Source organism: Mus musculus, chromosome 7 (assembly GCF_000001635.26).
Source record: "Mus musculus strain C57BL/6J chromosome 7, GRCm38.p6 C57BL/6J".
NCBI lineage: Eukaryota > Metazoa > Chordata > Mammalia > Rodentia > Muridae > Mus > Mus musculus.
Genome location: NC_000073.6, coordinates 59,320,850 through 59,340,076, shown reverse-complemented (window position 1 = coordinate 59,340,076; position 19,227 = coordinate 59,320,850). Strand labels below are relative to the sequence as shown.

Genomic DNA, 19,227 nt, shown 5'->3' with positions numbered 1-19,227 from the left:
CTTCCTCCTATGGATGGCCATTTGATTCCTGCCTACTCTGGCTCCTCTCCTTTGTCATTTTTATCTTAATTTTCAACCATGCCAATATTTCTAATTACAACACAAAATATGAATCCTAAAATTTTAAGGATCCAAGTCATTTTAAGCACAAGTATCTAAATATCTATATAACTTATAATAAGATACTTTAAATCACAAATGTATGACATCATTTTGTTGTTTTCAACCACAGTGAAATGTCACATAATATTGTGTTAATATTAACCCACAATAATAATAATTTAACACCATGCAATAATAAATTCATATTAAGAAATTAATCTGGACAGATTTCATAGCATGAATTTGGATAAATTTTTAAGGAAACTGCTCTGACATATTTTCCTAACTTTTAATATGTTTAATAGGAGTTTCTAAAAATGTTTATTTCTAAATAGTTTGAATATATAATTGGTGTATGAGTTTTCTTATTAATTAAATTTGTTCTTTGACAATTTCATGCATGTATAAAATACATTTTAATAACACTTATTTACCTCTTCCCCCTCCTATCATTGTCAACCCACCCTCTTTACCACAAGCCTCTTTCCTGTGTTTATATCTTTCTGTTTTGTATGCAACTTTGCTTTGCAAGGGTCATTTGTGTATCCATAGACTTCAGAATTATCCATTGTAGCCTCATAAACTCATGGATATAAAAATAATGACTCTCCTTCCACCGTATACATCATTACCAATAGTTTAGCAAAAGGTAGGTCCTCATGAGTCCTGCCCCCAACCATAGATGGTTATAATAGTTCCAGTTTTATACAGAATGTAGATAGCCACTGGTACTATGAGCTAATAGTTGCAGTAGATTCATTACATCTAGGAGAAAGTAGTTCATAGGTCTTATCTCAATCTCCTGGTTCTTACATTCTTTTTACTCCCCTTTATTTATACAGGATGGTATAATTACCCCTTTAGAATTGAGTACTTAACTACCTGTTTTGTTTTACCTGTTTTGTTTACTTGTTTTCATGACCATGCATGCTTGGTAACAAACAACCAAGAAAGAAAAATATGATTAAAGGTCCCAAATTGAGATGTTATATAACACAGGACATAAAGCAGTACTCAACCTTCCTTTCTGATGCTGTGACCTTTTAATACAGTTCTTAATGTTGTGGTGACACCCAACCATAAAACTATGTCACTACTACTTCATACCTGTAATTTTTCTATCATTATGAATCAGCTTGTAAATATCTGATATGCAGGGTATCTGATATGTGAGCTCCAAAGAGGCCATGACCCACAGGTTAAGGACCACTGACATAAACGGTTCTAATACAGAATGTGTGTGCCAAAATATAGAAATATGAATGGTATACAACATATACTTATTATTCTCATGTAATTGAAATTTTCTTTGTTTAGTATTAATAATTACATCTTTATGGAATTTTCTTATGAGTGACTGTGTGTGTGTGCACGTATGCATGCAGGGGCGGGGCATATGTACATGACAGTGACGAAGAATATCAGGCTCTCAGTGTTTCTTAGGTGCTGCTGAAACTGTTATTTTCTTAAATCTGTAGTAAACACATAACTTAAGAACATAATATTATAATATTTCACTTATATTTCATAATTACTCTCTAAGTATATATTACATATGCTATAAATCTAAGGTAATTTGTAGGCCTAGTGAAACAGACATCAATAAGCCTAATGCCCTTGGTTAGGATCAGGAATAGGGAAAACATACATGGCAAGAAATCCTTCAACCTTTATTGAAAGAACTTACCTATTTTTTTTTTATAAAATAGAAATACTGGATATTGTCCTGAGTTGCCTCTTGTAACACAGTCTATTGATGTGAACATGGCAATAATATTGTATTCCAATGTGAAAATAATTCCTTAGTTTACTGAGAATATATAGAGATGTTTACCATTAGAAGGTTTGCATTAGGTTATTTTGGTGTTCATGTCTTTTTGTTCCAGTCATTTAAGTGATAAATGCAGAAAGTTTAATCTTGTAGCAATATTTATTCCTCTTACTTTTTATAAATGTCAAATTGTCCCCTCCAAAACTTTCTTTCCCCTATTATCATCCTACTACAATGGCTCAGCTAAAGGTCATTAAATTGACCTATTCCTAGCTTTGATAAACTAAAAACTATTTTGCATTTTTAAATATGATTTTGAGGCTGAGTGTCTATTTCAGAGTCTGAAAGCACACCTAATCTTGCGCGCGCCCAACTGGCCAGAAAGAACGACGCTGCAACAGGATCCTTCTGCACACGTTTATTCAGTCCTGTTTCTTCATTCTCTATATCTCCCTTGTTTATATCTCCCTTGTTTATATCTTCCCCTTGTTTATATCTCCCCTCTCGAATAATAATTCTTCCTCTAACCCGGGCCTCTCACTCTTATATACTCTCAGCCCTCATCCATGCACAGCAGGCCACGCCACCTCACCAGGCACGCAGCTTCAGCTAATCAGGGCAGCAGGGGCATATCTCCATCAAAATGGATTCACCAGTATCCTGGTACACCTGTGCAGCTCTCAAGATGTTTGTGGCTTATATGAGGAAGTCAGGTGCAAGCCATATGACTTAGCTGCAGTCCCTGGAGCCTTCTTGGGATTGCCCCCACACCCGCTCCTCACAACCTAATATGTTCCAAGCCATATACATATACATGTACATGTACATGTACATGTACATATACATATATAATAATAACTGTCTTTTCTTTACTGTCACAATGAATAATGGCACATGAAAACTATGAAACATTTGTTGAATCAGGTAAATAAATAAAAGCTACTAATGTTCTCTTTCTAATTATACTTTCACACCTTTTGACTCAAAAAAAAAAAAAACCCAAAACCTATTTTGCAAATCCTGGCAATGGAACTGTAGTAAATTAACCCAGTTATAGAAGAGCTAACTTGTCAGGAACAGGATTACCAAGATCAGTGATAAACAAAATCTCCTAAAGATTGAGAATTATTTCATGATACTAATCTACATGCCCTTTGATAGCAAAATAGGATTTCCAGAATTATTTAAATGTGATATCCTCTTTACTAAAAATGTTCCTACATAATAATTTCCTACACAATAGTTTCCTTACTAAATTTCATTATCAAAATGGCTCCAATGGGCAGACATTAGCCTTAAGGTTTCACATTAAGGAGAAGTTTGATATTTTAATTACTGTGAACAGTTTGATATTGGTTACATCCAAGTATTGCGTGAATACTTGGTTACAGAAATATATAGAAATAAAACATGATCAACTGGTAATAAAGATGAACGTAACTATCAGTAAAATTGAGAAAGTTCCATGGGAAAACAGATACAAATTATACCTAAATACAACTGTATTAGTTTATTATAATAGCTATTTATTCTTTTGCAAATTGATTTCTTTAATTTTTGCTTTTGTTATTTCTGATGAATAAAATATCAGCATTAGCATCATGTTTAGAGAGAGAAATCAGCATATTCCTTTGTCATTACAAGTTGTTATAGGCTAAGATGATCATAAAATTAGTTGACACATTTAAAATGAGTAAAATGTGTATTTATATATGATGCATATATATTAAATATATGTATATATTTTATACATTTAAAATGAGTAAAATATATGTGTGTATAACACATATATAGTAATATATTACCATATATAAAATAAGTAAAATGTGTGTGTATATATATATATACATGTATATGTATATATATATATAAAATATCACATAGGTAGATGATAGATGGATAGATAGATAGATAGATAGATAGATAGATAGATAGATAGAGAAAAAGTGTGTTTAAGCTAACACACTCAGAAATAGATGAAAACCTAGAAACTAGGGTAAAGATTAACGGCTGAACTGCCATTTATACTTGCTCAAGGAGATAAAAATCAGCTTTCTCCAGTGAAGGGACACTGGATATATCAACCTCTCAAGGGTAGGCCTCATGTTCAGTAGTAGCTGACCAACATATAAGAGACTCCACAGTTTTTTTGTGTACTTGCATTTGGTTACAGATTTTATTTTTCTTTTTGAGGTATTGTTTCATTTTGTTTTCTCAGTTTACAATGGTTGTTGTATTAATTTTTTTTGTTGGTTTGTTTGGTCTTTTTTTGAAGGAACTTAAATTTGAGTGGGTGGGTAGGAAAGGGGAAAGGATCTGGAAGGATATACACAAAATTAAAAAGAACTAATCCTTTAAGAAGATAAATAACGCTAACAAAATGAATCAATGATTTTAAAAGATACAAATACATATATGAAGAAATATGAGAAAGGATACTATAGATTATATGTATATTAAATAATAGTAAGAGAAATTTATGAATGTGCCAATGAACTCAGCAATTTAATGAAGTAAATGAATGAGTTGAAAGATTCAAATATAAAAATTTATTTAGTACATAGATAACAGAATACTGTTTTATCAACAAATTAAATCCTTATTGAAAACATTCCTACAAAGAAATATAGATTACACAGAATTTTAAGATTTTATCCTCATATCACCTTCTAGAAGATATAAAAAAGGAATAGTGCCAAGCTCAATATATATAAAAAAGTAACACCTTCATCAAAAAATGCTACATTTAAAATGAAGAATATACAGCAATATTTTTAATGAGTATAGATATATATCTTTGGTCAATTTTTTATAAAATAGCATCTAACAATATGCAGAAATATTTATGATTAAATCAAATTAACCATTGAATGAAATTTGTTTTACAATTTCAAAACAAATCTATATTTAAAAAATCACTAGACAGTCAAGGTAATAAAAACATTAGGAATGTATCCTTCCATAAAATTACTATTTACATGAATATTCAAAATAAGCCAGGTATAGGGATGTACATGCAATCTCAGCACTGAGAAAGCCATAAAGCAGATAAATGTTTATTTCAAGACCAGCTTGTACAACAAGTAAGACCTTATCTCAGGCAGAAGTCAAAATTAATATTTGGAATTTTGTAAATTAACCAAAGACTTAACAAAATTACAAAGAACATTTATGCAAGAAAAGTGTCTGGCTCTCAGTTTACAAAAAGCAGAATTTGTGTTACTTTTAACATGTCTTTATTTCATACTCCTCCCTGAGACACTGTGGTAGCATTGTAAATCAGCAAAATAGAAGCCATGAGAGAAGAAGCAAAGATTTGTACCCCCTTCCCATCCTAATCCCCCCAAAATAACTATTTTGACCTGCTAAGCAGTTCTGTAGAAAAATATATCCCATGATATTTTTAGTAATTTGGGCTGATGCAGAGGCTTATGTGTGAGTAAACCCCCATACCAGCATTAAGCATAACTAATTAATATAAGTTATTGAATACCATAGAAGATAAACTAGTTAACAGTAGCTGAGATAAAAATTTTTAAAATTATGAAACTGTAAAAACAATCTGTCTGGTAAAGAGAAATTTTGTGGTATAATCAGGAGTTCTGTGGAAAATGTTACCACACTGCTTTTGGTATTGAGTCCACATCAATATTCAGAGTGCATGGTAGCATATGAAACATATGAAGTCCCTAGTTGCTTACTTCTTAATTATCACTAGGCCCTGTGTAAGTAGTAAGTTATGGCTAAGAAACAGTTGTGAACTACCTGAATACCACATGTGAACCAAAATACACATACAGAACATCCCTTAAAAATAATGAGTGACATATTGTTTAAAGTTATTTAAAGAAATCTCTATCTAATCATTGCATGTGCTTAAAATGGAAAATACAATTCAGTATCCACATACAACAACACACATTCTTTATGAACAAAAATAATGAAAAAGAACAGATCAACCGTTAAAACAAACTCTAGGAATGATAAAACATATTTTCATGCATATACATTATATGTAAAAATGTCCAGTTTCAAAATATATATTGTCTTAGTTTTGGCTTTATTCCCATGTAAAGATACCATGACTAAGACAACTCTTATAAGGGATATTTAATTGGGGTTGGCTTACAATTCTAGAGGCTCAGTCCATTATCATCATGCCAAGAAGCATGGCAGTGTCCTGGTGCAGAAGAAAGAGCCAAGAATTCTCCATCTTGAACTGAAGGCACAGACAGGAAGAATGTCTCTTCCACACTGGGAGGAGCTTGAGCACCAGCAGCCCTCAAAGCCTGCCTACACAATGATATACTTCTTCCAACAAGGTAACACCTATTCCACCAATGCTGCATCCCCTAATTTTGCCACTTCTATGGGTCAAGCATATTCAAACCACTATATGTGTGTATGTGTATGTGTGTGCATGTGTGTGTGTGTAAGTATAAAAATAAGAGATTAAAACACATGTACAGAAAAAGATATCAATAGAAACTGGAAACAATTCAGATGCCCTCAACCAAAGAATAGATACAGAAAATGTGGTACATTTACACAAAGGAATACCATTCGGCTATTAAAAACTAGGACATTATGAATTTCACAGGCAAATTGATGGAAATAGAAAATATCATCCTGAGTGAGGTAACCCAGACCCAAAAGGACATCCATGGTATGTACTCACTGATAGGTTAATATTAGCCAATTCGTTCAGAATATCCACGATACAACTCACAGATCCAAAGAAGTTAAACAAGAAAGAAGGCCCAAGTATGCTTGAATCCCCTAAAAAGGTGAAACAATGCAGTAAGAGAGGTTAGAGGGAAGGAGAAACCTGGCTCAGAGAGGGGAGTGTGAGGGGAGTGAAGGGGGGGGCAGGATCAGGCAGGAGGACAGACAGGAAAGAAGCCCAGAGGGCCAGGAGAGTCAGTGAAAGTATGCAGCTGCCAGGTGTTGAGGTTGGAGGATTGTCTAGGAAGTCCCAGAGACCTGGGATGAGGGAACTTCCTGGGAATCAATGCAGACAACCTTAGCTGAAATGCCAAAAAAAGGGGAATAGGAAAGCTGATGAGACAACATCCAGTAGCCAAACAGGACTCCCAGTGGACGGATAGGGACACTAACACACCCACAAAACTTTAGATCCAAAATTGGTCCTATCTAAAAGAAACGCAGGGAAAAAGATGGAACAGAGACTGAAGTAATGGCCAACTAGTGACTGACCCATTTTGAGATGCATCCCATGAGCAGGCACCAATCCCTCATGCTATTAATGATGCTATGCTGTTCTTGCAGACAGATCTGAGAGGCTTTACCCATCAGCTGACTGAGACAGATGCAGATACCCACAAAAACGGAACAGAGGTTGGAGAACCCTATGGATGATTTAGGGGAAGAATTGAAGGCCCTCAGTGAGGTGGTAGTCCCATGGGAAGATCAACAGTGTCAACTAACCTGGACCTTTGGGATCTCCCAAAGACAGCACAAAGCTCCCAAAGGCAGCTCCAATCAAAAAAGCACATACAGGCTGATCTGAGGCCCTTGGCACATATGCAGCAAAGGGCTACTATGTCTGGCCTCAGTGGGAGAGAAAATGTCTAATCTTGTAGAGACTTGATGCCCGAGGGTGGGGCCTGAAAAGGGAGGGCTGCTCTCTCAGAGATGTGGGGGAGGGGAAATGGAGGGGAAACTCTACAAGGGGGGGGGGGAGTCCAGGAGAGAGAGCAGCATTTGACATATAAATAAATAAATAAATAAATAAATAAATAAATAAATAAAAGTATTCTTAAGGAAAGAAAGATGTTGGACCTACTAGACAAAGGCAGTAAGTCAACTTTTAAAAATATATTCAAAGAACTAAAGAAAATGAGGAAATATTTACATAATATATGAAAATGATGCTTCAAGAAATATAGACTAAAAAACAGTAAGAAATGACCACATGAAAATTACTTATGTTAAAAAAGTAAGTGTGTAATGTGTATGTAGTTTAATGGGAGAAGGCTTGACCAGCATATTCAAAGCCCTGGCTTCCATCTAACACTGGGAAAAAACCAACAGAAATATACATGATATAAAGAACTCTCAATAATGAATGTCAGCAGACCAGATATTGGCTAACATGAATATGCTCTAAGTAAGATTATCTAGTCAAAGTACGAAACAGAAAGGAAAAAAAATAGCTAAAATATAGAAAAATAAACTAAACAAAATAGAGCCATAGCAAACTGCATTTATATCAACTTATACATTAATGTGAGTCCAAGAAGGAAAAAGAGAAAGGGGAAATTTTTAAGAATGATGGCTCAAGGGGCTGGAGAGATGGCTCAGAGATTAGGAGCACTGACTGCTCTGGAAAGAAGTCCTGAGTTCAATTCCCACCAACCACATGGTTGCTCACAACCATCTGTAACGGGATCTGATCCCCTCTTATCAAAGATAACGACAGTATACTCATATAGATTAAATAAATCTAAAAAAAAAAGGATGGCTCAAAACTTTCCATATATATATAAAACCAATGTACCAAACAAGAATATAAATAAGCTTCAAATAAGATAAATTCAAATGCAATCATATAATTCTAAAGAACAAAGCATAGTAGTGAAACTATTGAATAATTAATAAAAAGAGAATGTGAAGAATGTGTAAATATCAACAACACGCTCTTCATCATAAACTATGCAGACGAGCAGGCAATATAACATATATTATAATATTACAATATACCATAATGAAACAATATTTAACAATTTAACATCTATGAAAATACACTCATATTCTCATCAATAGGTATAATGTCCAGACAAAAATAACAGAAAAAATTCAGGTTTGAACTGCATCATCAGCCCAGGATGAAATGAATGGATAAGCTGCTGAGGTCTATCAGATAATTAAAGAGTCATTATCGCCAATATCTCCAAAATTATTCTCTAAAATATAAAGTTCATCAACAGTAACATAAGTTATGAGTACAGTATTACATTGATACAAAACTTAAATAAAAATACAGTGAAGAAAAAAATCTATAATGCAATTGTTCTGAGGAGTATGGATGTAAAAATTCTTAATAAAAATGCTTAACCAAATCCAAATATACATCTTAAAAGATCACATACTAATACAAAAGTTGCTTCATTCCAGAGATAAAAGGATAATTCAACATATATAAGGCAGTAAATGTAACAAACATGCACACATATGAAACATAGATCAAAGGACAGAAATTGCATGATCATTGTAATAAATACAGAAAACAGCCTTAGAATAATGAATAACTGTTCATGAGAAAATACTCCAAGTAAACTATTTATGGATAAAAAGACAATACCTTGATATAATAAAGGCCATAAACATAAAATTATAGCAAACGTCATTCTCAATGGGAAAAGAACTGACAGCATCACTTACAAAGTTGGGAAATAAGTATATCTCGTCTCTCCACTTGTCAATATAATGCTTAAATTATTCACCTAGGTAATAAAGCAATGGAAATACAGGGTACATTAAGTGAAATAATTCAATCCATTCCTATTACAGACAATATGGACCTACACTCACTGGGCACTAAAATTCTCCTCAGACAGGAAAACCAACTGATCTGATAAATGCTCCTAGGAAAATAGCAAGATATAAAGTCAACACAAAAAGGTATGACAACAACTTTTCTATATTTGCATAATGAACATTCTGAGCATAAAACTGGTCACATTTACAGGAATGTCAAAACATAACCACTAGAAATAAATCTCACCAAGAAGGTAAATGATCTCAACAATGAAAACCTTAAAACACTTCCAAAAGAATTCAAAGACACGTGGTTTGTAAATTGTTATTTTGGGTATTCTGAGTTTCTGGGCTAATATTCACTTATCAGTGAGTGCATATCATGGATGTTCTTTTATGATTGGGCTATCTCACTCAGAATGATATCCTCCAGATCCATCCATTTGCCTAAGAATTTCATAAATGTATCGTTTTTAATAGCTGAGTAGTACATTTTCTGTATCCATTCCTCTGTTGAGGGACATTTAGGTTCTTTCCAGCTTCTGGCTATTATAAATAAGGCTATGAATATAGTGGAGCATGTGTCCTTATGACACGTTGGAGCATCTTCTGGGCGCTCAGTATTACTGGGTTCTCAGGTCCTATGTCCAATTTTCTGAGAAACCACCAAACTAATGAAACTCAAGAACAAAGAACAAAGTGTGGATACTTTAATCCTTCTTAGAAGGGGGAACAAAACACCCATGAAGGGACTTACAGAGACAACATGTGGAGCAGAGACTGAGGGAATGACCATACAGAGTCGCACCTGAGGATCCATCCCATATACAGCCACCAAACTCAGACACTATTGTGGATGCCAACAACTGCTTGCTGACAGGAGCCTGATATAGCTGTCTCCTGAGAGGCTCTGCCAGTACCTGACAAATACAAAAGTGGATGCTCACAGCCATCCATGGGACCGAGCACAGGGTACCCAATGAAGGAGCTAGAGAAAGGACCCAAAGAGTTGAGGGGGTTTGCAGCCCCATAGGATAAACAACAATATTAATTAACCAGTACTCCCAGAGCTCCCAGAAACTAAACCACCAACCAAAGAGTACACATGGTGGGACTCATGGCTCCAGCTGCATATATAGCAGAGGATGTCCTAGTTGGACATCAATGGGAGAAGAGGCCCTTGGTCCTGTGAAGGCTCTATGCCCCAGTGTAGGGGAATGTCAGGGCCAGGAAGCAAGAGTGGGTGGGTTGGTGTAAAGGGGGAGCAGGAAGGTGAGGGGGAGGGTGTTTTGGAGGGGAAAACAGGAAAGGGGATAACACTTGAAATGTAAATAAAGAAAATATCCAATAAAGTCAAAGTCAAAAAAAAAAAAAAGAAAGAAAGAAAGAAAAGAAAAGAAACGATTAAAAAAAAAAAAAAAGACACCGGAAGACAGATTGGTAGAGTTAATAATGTAAACATAGCTCTGCAAATTAAAGTGATTCACATTTTCAATATAATCCCTATTACAATTCTGGAAATTGTTGGAAGAATTATTTTAAAGTTTAAAAACAACACTGAGTACAAAAACCTATGAATAACCAAAGCAATCCTAAGCACAAACAGCAAAGTTGGTATTGTCACAGTATGTAACTTCAAACATAGTATAGAGCCATTCTGATAAAACAACATGATACTTAACACAAAACAGACACATGAACAAATATACTAAATTATACTAAATAAAACAAAACATATAATCCCATGCTGTTGTGCCCAACTATTTTTTTGTTTTTTTTTTTTTTACATGAGTCTCAAAATTATACATTCAGGGGAAAACATCTTTAATAAATGGTGCTAAGACAACTTAACATATATGTACAAGAATTAAACTAGGGCTGAAGAGGGCTTAGCAGTTAAGAACATTGAGGGCTCTTCCAGAAGTAATCGGTTCAATTCCCAGAACCCATGTAACAACTCACAACCATCTGTAACTCCATTTCCCAGGGTTCAGATACCTCTGCAGGCTTCCTTGGGAAGCCAGGTAGCCAAGTGATACACAGATATACATGGTCACAAAACACTCATACATACAATAATAAAAAAATTAAAAAAGGATAAACTAAATTCTTCTCTCTTACCCTGCATAAAAATCCACTGAAAACAGATTAAAGGCTTTATTTAATAAAGGCTTTATTTAATGTATGACCCAAAGAATTGAAGTGGACTACATAGAAGCACTTCAAGATATAGAAAGGCAAGGACTTTCTGAAAGTAGGTCAGAAAATGTTAGGAGGAATTTACAAAATAGGATTAGATTACATTAAAAGTTTCTGCACAGCAAAAGAGACAAAGCTGTAGAGATTGCTCAGCTGTTTCAGTTACTTACTCACATAAGAACTAAGTTTGGCTCCACATGGTAGCACAGTTACCTCTAACTCCACTTCCAGGCAATCTGTTGCCCCCAGTTCTCTGCGCACACATGGTACACATAGCCTCATAAAGGCTCCAGACATAAAAAAAAAAACAAAAACAAAAACAAAAATAAATAAATAAACTTTTAAGAGTAAAGATTCAGACTACACATGGAAGAAAATCTATGCTGTTTTATTTTTTTATATCTGAGAGGGGACTAATACCAAGAATATGCAAAATGCTATAATTAGATTATGCTACCTGAACACATTAAGCAGTTAGGAACATTGAGGGCTCTTCCAAAGTTAATCGGTTCGATTCCCAGAACAATTGTGGTTAAACATTGAAACCACAAGTAATATGAATTTTCCATAAAGAAAAAGAGATCTTTACTGATAAAGCTCAAGTGACCAATAAATACATGAATAATGATCAGTATTTTTAACCATTAAGGAAATGCAAATGAAAAGACTGGAAATTTATCTTATGCCCATCAGAAAGGCTACCTCTAAGGAAATAAACTAGACTCCTTGTGGAGATGGCTCAGGTAGTATAGTGTTTTTCTTTCAAGCATGAGAACCTGAGTTTGACCAACTAAACTCAAGTACAAAGAAGCCAGGCAAGGTGGCACAAGCTTGTAATGCCACTGTGGTAGAGGCTGAGACAGGTAGGATCTCTGGGACTCACTGTTCAGATAGCATAATCTACTATTCCAGGTCAGTGAGAAACTCTATCACACAATAAACAAAACAAAACAAAACAAAAACAAATAAGCAAACAGGAACAACCATCACAAAACAAAAAACAAGTGAATAGAAACTTAGGAAAGACTTCTAGCCTCCATTTGCACACACATGGAAAGCAACAACAGAAAACACTGAAGAGGATGGGAGGAAAGAAGGACCACTATACATAGCTAGTGACAATATGAATTAGTTCAGCCATACTAATCAGTCTGTATACAGGTTTCTCAAAAAAAAAAAACAAAAACAAAAAACAAAAAAAACAAAAACAAAAACCGAAAATTACAACTACCATATGATGGAGTGATGCCACTCTTGGGAATGTAATTCAGTATAGAGATATGTGAACATCCTTGTCCAGTAAGGAACAAATTAAAATGTAGATGGTATGAATTAGTTTTGATGTTCATGAACAGATTAATAGACAGCTGGGATTTTCTTCATCCATAAAGAGTAAAATGATCACATTTATGAAAAAAATTCACAAACACAAAGACACACACAGACTACACATACACACACACACATGAATGGCATGGAAGTAGGGAAAAGTATTCAGGAAAGGCAAAGAGGGTGAGTTGTAAGAAAGAAGATCAATAAAAGATCATAATGAGTGGGTGATGAATGTGATTAAAGTAGAACATATACTATCATGAAAATGCAATCGAGCAACTGGAGAGATGGCTCAGTGGTTTAAAGCACTCACTACTCTTCCAGAGGTCCTTAGTTCAATTCGCAACTACCACATGATGGCTCACAACCATCTGTAATAAGATTCCATGCCTTCTTCTGATTTGTCTGAAGACAACTACAGCATATATATATATGTATATACATATATATATATACATATATATATACGTGTGTGTGTGTGTGTATATATATATATGTATATATATATATATATATATATATATATATATATACATACAGAGAGAGAGAGAGAGAGAGAGAGAGAGAGAGAGAATAAAATAAAAGGACCAGGAGTCAGAACAGATTTGGGGATGTAAACAAACAAATGAATAAATTAAAGGATAAATAAAATGACATAAAGCCCATCACTTTGTACTAGAAATATATGCTATTAAAACAAAAAGAAATGATAGCATCTAGCTGCATATTACATTTCTGTAGTGAATAACTATAGATGGTGTGATTTCTTAAAGTCAGCCACACATTACACATTAGTTGCATCCAAGATGCTAAACATATTAGAATTCGTGTAATTTCAACTTACTGAGTTTAAACTGGTTAGTATAAAAGTCAACCATTTCAATGAAAGTTACTATATTTTATGTAAATACCTTTTCATAATTAAAATCTATTGACACAATTATGGAAATAAAATTAAAGCACTTAGCACAAGCTAGCATATACACACACTTTCCACTTACATGTGTGATAAGGTTAAACAGTGAGAACATCTTGTCTTTGATTTCTGTTTGGAATGCTACTGGTTCTTACTCTAATTTATTCAACAAATGTACATTTATTTAAATTTCCATTTCTTGTGTGACTTTTATCAGAGCAATTGATCAAGGAATGGGTAGGTTATTAAGTTGGACACAGAAATGATCATTATTATTTTAATAAAAACCATTGAATACATTTAAAGTTATAACTACATCCTTACAAAATTTATGGATCTTTTCTAAGACCCAGGTTTTATTTTACATATTTGGTTTCATTGATTACTGTTAATAATAGTTTCTTTTTTTGTTTTTTATTAGATAATTTCTTTATCTACATTTCAAATGTTATTCCCTTTCCTAGTTTCCTCTCCGGAAATCCCTAACCCACCCCTCCTGCTCCCCAACCCACCCACTCCCATTCCCAGTCCTGGCATTCCCCTATAGTGGGCATAGAACCTTCACAGGACCTATTGCCTCTCCTTCCATTGATGGCCAACAACCCTTGATACTTTCCTACTGTTGCCTTCTACTAAGGTTGTGATTTTGGTTTTTCATTGTAATGTATGGTGTTGAAAAGAAGAAAAAAAATGAGTCTTGCTCATTTTTATTTACATTTGGTGTGACTGGATGTTCAAACCAGTGGCACTGAGGTGTTTCTGGTTAAACAATGTTGGCTAGGATCATCTAATACTAATTCTTATTGCTTTTGTGTTGGGATAAGTTGTGGGGGGTCTCAATGTTCCCTGTCACCTCCATTGATATAACTATGATAGGAAATGAAAAAATCAGTTCTCTTCTTGGTACCACTTGCAGGTGATGGAAGTTCATCTGGCACAAGCCTGGCAAGGAAAGTGATATACTATTTTTACCAATACATGTATTTTCCTATTCCATGCTGTCCTTTCTTATAAATCATAAACATGGAGGGGAAAGTGTTACCGTTGCTTTGCAGACACTATAAATATATTTAATGTCACCTAAAATAGAAAATAACTTAGGACACAAGTAGATATTATTAGCAGAATATGACATATTGTACAAGTACTAGTCAGTATAGTAAGTAATGAAAAAAATAACAGACTTGCAAATTTGAAAAGGAGGAAAGACATTTATTCATAGATGACATGTTTATCTATAAAAAACTGAAAACCAAAACAAGAACCCTGAGATTCAACTAGAAATTGGATATCTAACCTATAATCAGAGCACTGAATAGGCTTGTCTCTTGCTAATTATCTTTGAGATACATCATTCTAAGAAGCTACTTGTTTAACTAGGTTACCTGCTAAAGTTTTATTTAAACACCATCAATGAACAAAGACTCTTTATTCTTTTTATCAGTGACATCACTTAAGTACAGACAATATAATACTTAATAAAGTACCAAATGCAGAGCTCAATTTTGGCCTGTTAGGTTAAGTTTATAGATAAACATATAATACTAGTAGAATGATTATATATGTCTTCTAGGAAATCCTTACCTACTGTTTCCCAAAATTAAGAAAATCATACCATATCACAAGATTAGACAGTTGACAAGAAAAACATATTCTTATCAAGAATATTGTTTATGAGTGCTTATTTACTTGGACAAAAGGTATAGTAAATGGCTTCTCATATGAAAATTGAATTGGCTATACAATACAAACATAAAAATGGTACTTTTCTTTTTGAATAAGTTAGACTGATTTTCACTCAACCTGTCTAACTTGAGAACATTTGACTTACTGGCAAGGGGTTCCAAACGTTAGACAAGATGGCACAACTTTGTTATCTACAACATTCTCAGTTAAGAACTGTAACAGAGAGAGAGAGGAGAGAGAGAGAGAGAGAGAGAGAGAGAGAGAGAGAGAGAGAGAGAGAGAGAGAGAGAGAGAGAGAGGGAGAGAGAGGGAGGGAGGGAGGGAGGGAGGGAGAGAGAGAGAGGGAGAGAGAGAGGGAGGGAGGGAGGGAGGGAGGGAGGGAGGGAGGGAGGGAGGGAGGGAGGGAGGGAGGGAGGGAGGGAGAAACACATCCTAAAATCTCATCATTTAAGTAAATTTACAATTTTGTGTTATGTTGTATTTATAGCTTTTCTTGCTTCATGAAGTCTTCTTAAGCCTACAAGCCACAGTTTGACTATACCTGAATAGTTTAAACCTAGTGTTGCCTTGATGGCTTTCTATCCTGATAACCTGTGCACTCTAAAGTAGTGTATAAAGATCTAAGGCTTTACTGAACCTTAGATATCTCACTTCTCATCGTTTAATAATTGCTTTCTACATTTACACACACCAATATTGGGTGGATATATTTATAATTGTTATAAGGTAACTTCTGTAATCCATTTTAAACTTCCACTATTGTCTCCTTGCCTCCCCTTTGAATTTACAGTTCACATTTTAAAGAATTTCAAAACACCCCTTATTTTTCATTGTATTTATTAGGATAGCTTTGGCCAGGTCAGGGACATACATCTTTATTTATAGCACTTGGGATTTAAAAGAAGAAGTTCAGATAAACCATGAATACATAATGAAACCATGTCACAAAAAAAGGAAAACATTTTCCTTGATGATATTCACACTAAAGATTGTCACTAAGCCTCTTACTTTATTATTTAAATTTGGGGGTGTTGAGAATGAAATACAAAGCCTTACATATTCTACACAAGCAGCCTACCTCTGAACTTTGCATTTGGTTCTGTTTCCACTGTAATTAACAATTTTTTGTAGGACTGGAGAGCAAACCTAGGATTTAATGCATCCAAGGTAAGCACTCTACTGCTGTGCCAAAGACCCTACCAATTTAACATTTTACATAAGGCAGGCCACTTTTATCACATTAACTTTTAGGGGAAGAGGGAGTGGTCTGTTAAGTCTCATGTTTCTGAAGGATAGCTCTGTTAAGCATAGTAATTCTTGGTTGGCAGCACTACAACCATGTAATAACATAAATATTAATTCATTTATGGATGACTGGGACATAGAAGCTCTGACATATTAGTCAATTAAGCCTAATTGTTGGATTAATCTGAAGGCATTATTGAAAAATGGTAGACAGAACAATAGGTCACCAGGTTGTTGTCTGTAGCCATGTCTTAGACTTTTCATGTCTCTTCCTGGTTCTTGACCACTATGAGGTGAACAGTCTTGCTTCATTTATCATATCTTCTGCCATGATGTCCTGCACTTGTAATCAACAAAAGCAATGGAAGCAGTAGATCATGGACTAAAACCACCAATACCATGAGTCATAACAACTGTTTCCTCTTTTTAAATTGTTCAAGTATTCATCAAAGTAGACAGCAGATGCAATTTTTTTCTTTCATTTCTAAAGTTTTCTTTTTTTTTATTAGATATTTTACATTTCAAATGCTATCCCGAAAGTTCCCTATACCCTCCTCCCAACCTGCTCCCCGATCCACCCACTCCCACTTCTTGGCCCTGGCATTCCCCTGTACTGGGGCATATAAAGTTTGCAATACCAAGGGGCCTCTCTTCCCAGTGATGGTCAACTAGGCCATCTTCTGATACATATGCAGCTAGAGACACGAGCTCTGGTTAGTTCATATTGTTGTTCCACCTATAGGGTTGCAGAGCCCTTCAGCTCCTTGGGTGCTGTCTCTAAAAATTCAGGTGACAACAGATGCTGGTGAAGATGTGGAGAAAGAAGAACACTCCTCCATTACTGGGGGGATTGCAAGCTTGTACAACCACTCTGGAAGTAAGTCTGGCGATTCCTCAGAAAATTGGACATAGTACTACCAGAAGATCCAGCAATACCTCTCCTGGGCATACATATATCCAGATGCAATTCTTTAGCCCTTTAAAAACTTCTCTACTTCAAAGCATGATGTTTCTATTGAGGTGTATGCTACATATACGAGAGGGCTCTTATATATGGTTTCTTTTGTTTTCAACATTTTTCTGGTGTGTGTGTGTGTGTGTGTGTGTGTGTGTGTGTGTGTATGTGTGTGCGCGTGCATGCGCAGAGGCGCACATGTATACCTATGTGTGTGGCACAAGGCAATGACTATGTTCTGGGGCAAATACATAGACCAAACCTGGAATCCCGTGAACTACCTGTACCTGGGTAACTTTCACCTAGTATAGGATGTTTAATGCCATTAATTCTTCAGCCTCTTAAACCTTTCTCTTTGTTTTATCTTGAACACAAACTATTTGAACCTTTGTCCTATTGTAACATTTTGTGCTATTGATTCAAGCCAGGGAATTGGGTAAGCAAAGCAAATGAGCCAACACCAAGTTAAAAAAAAAATTCCTTTTTAATCGTGCTCCACCAATGCCACAAACTTCCTTCATTCATTCTTTATTTTTCTCTTCTTTCTATATATTTTCAGATAACTAATAATCTAGGTAAGAGTTTTTATTTTTGACCAATGTGTTATTTAATTGATGTTTTCAGGTCTAATATTTGTTGCTATTGTTCCAATCTTTTAACCTTCCAGTCATGTGTTATTTGTTTTGAATCCTCAATCATTATGTTTGAATATCAGTTAAATTTGCAGTTTGGTAATCTGATACATATTTTTATTACATTCGCCTAATTGCTCAGATACTTCACACATTTCCAGTTTTTCCTTATTAACTATTTGTTCTTTCCCCCTATATTATAATGATTTTGAGCACTCTTTTGACCCTTGTAATAATGACTTAGTGTGTACTAAAGTAGATACTCATTCCAAGTTTTTTCAGTCTTCCTTTGGAAAATGCCTGTTCAAAGACCCTGGACAGAGTGCCACAACCTTTGAGCCCATGACCAACACAGCCTTTGAAACACTAGGGAATTCTCTCACTCCAACTCTACACTGGCTAGCACAATGCTGGACTAGAATCCTGTGGCTATTGATACAGGCAGAGATTTGAGAAGCACTCAAAACCTAGAGGTACTGATGCTAAAACAGCACTAAAATATGCCCAAGTTCCATTGCCACCAAGCCCCTTGTAGTCATCCAGTAGTGTGTAAGAGAACACAGACCAATTCCATCTGGCAGTTGCTACATATTCTTATGTGATATGAGTAAACTGTTGCAGCTCAAATCACAGGAGGGTCTTGCTTCAGAGGTCATACTATTCTGATCAATAAAGGTTTTTATGTCATGCCTAGTTGGTATTGGGGTCCATAGTAAAACTTACATGCTTATTTATCCAATTCATTCACTAGCTATCAAACTGCATACATATACAGTTTTGCTTATAAATTAGTTGGTGGATATTTTGTATGTCTTTACATGGTGACTATTTTCAAGAGTGTGGCTTTTAAAAGTTGGTAGAAAGACTGCTGGAGAAATGGCTCAGTGGT

General features: G+C 34.9%; 1 long non-coding RNA gene across 1 annotated transcript in view; it reads left to right on the top strand.

Annotated features, from left to right (window-relative positions):
* Positions 1-19,227, top strand: part of Snhg14 (small nucleolar RNA host gene 14) — a 1,177,441-nt gene that overhangs the window by 1,110,101 nt on the left and 48,113 nt on the right. The window contains exons 165-167 of the long non-coding RNA NR_146211.1: positions 6,011-6,195; positions 9,407-9,517; positions 17,494-17,628. This is a non-coding gene — a long non-coding RNA (small nucleolar RNA host gene 14). The remainder of the gene's footprint in view (positions 1-6,010; positions 6,196-9,406; positions 9,518-17,493; positions 17,629-19,227) is intronic.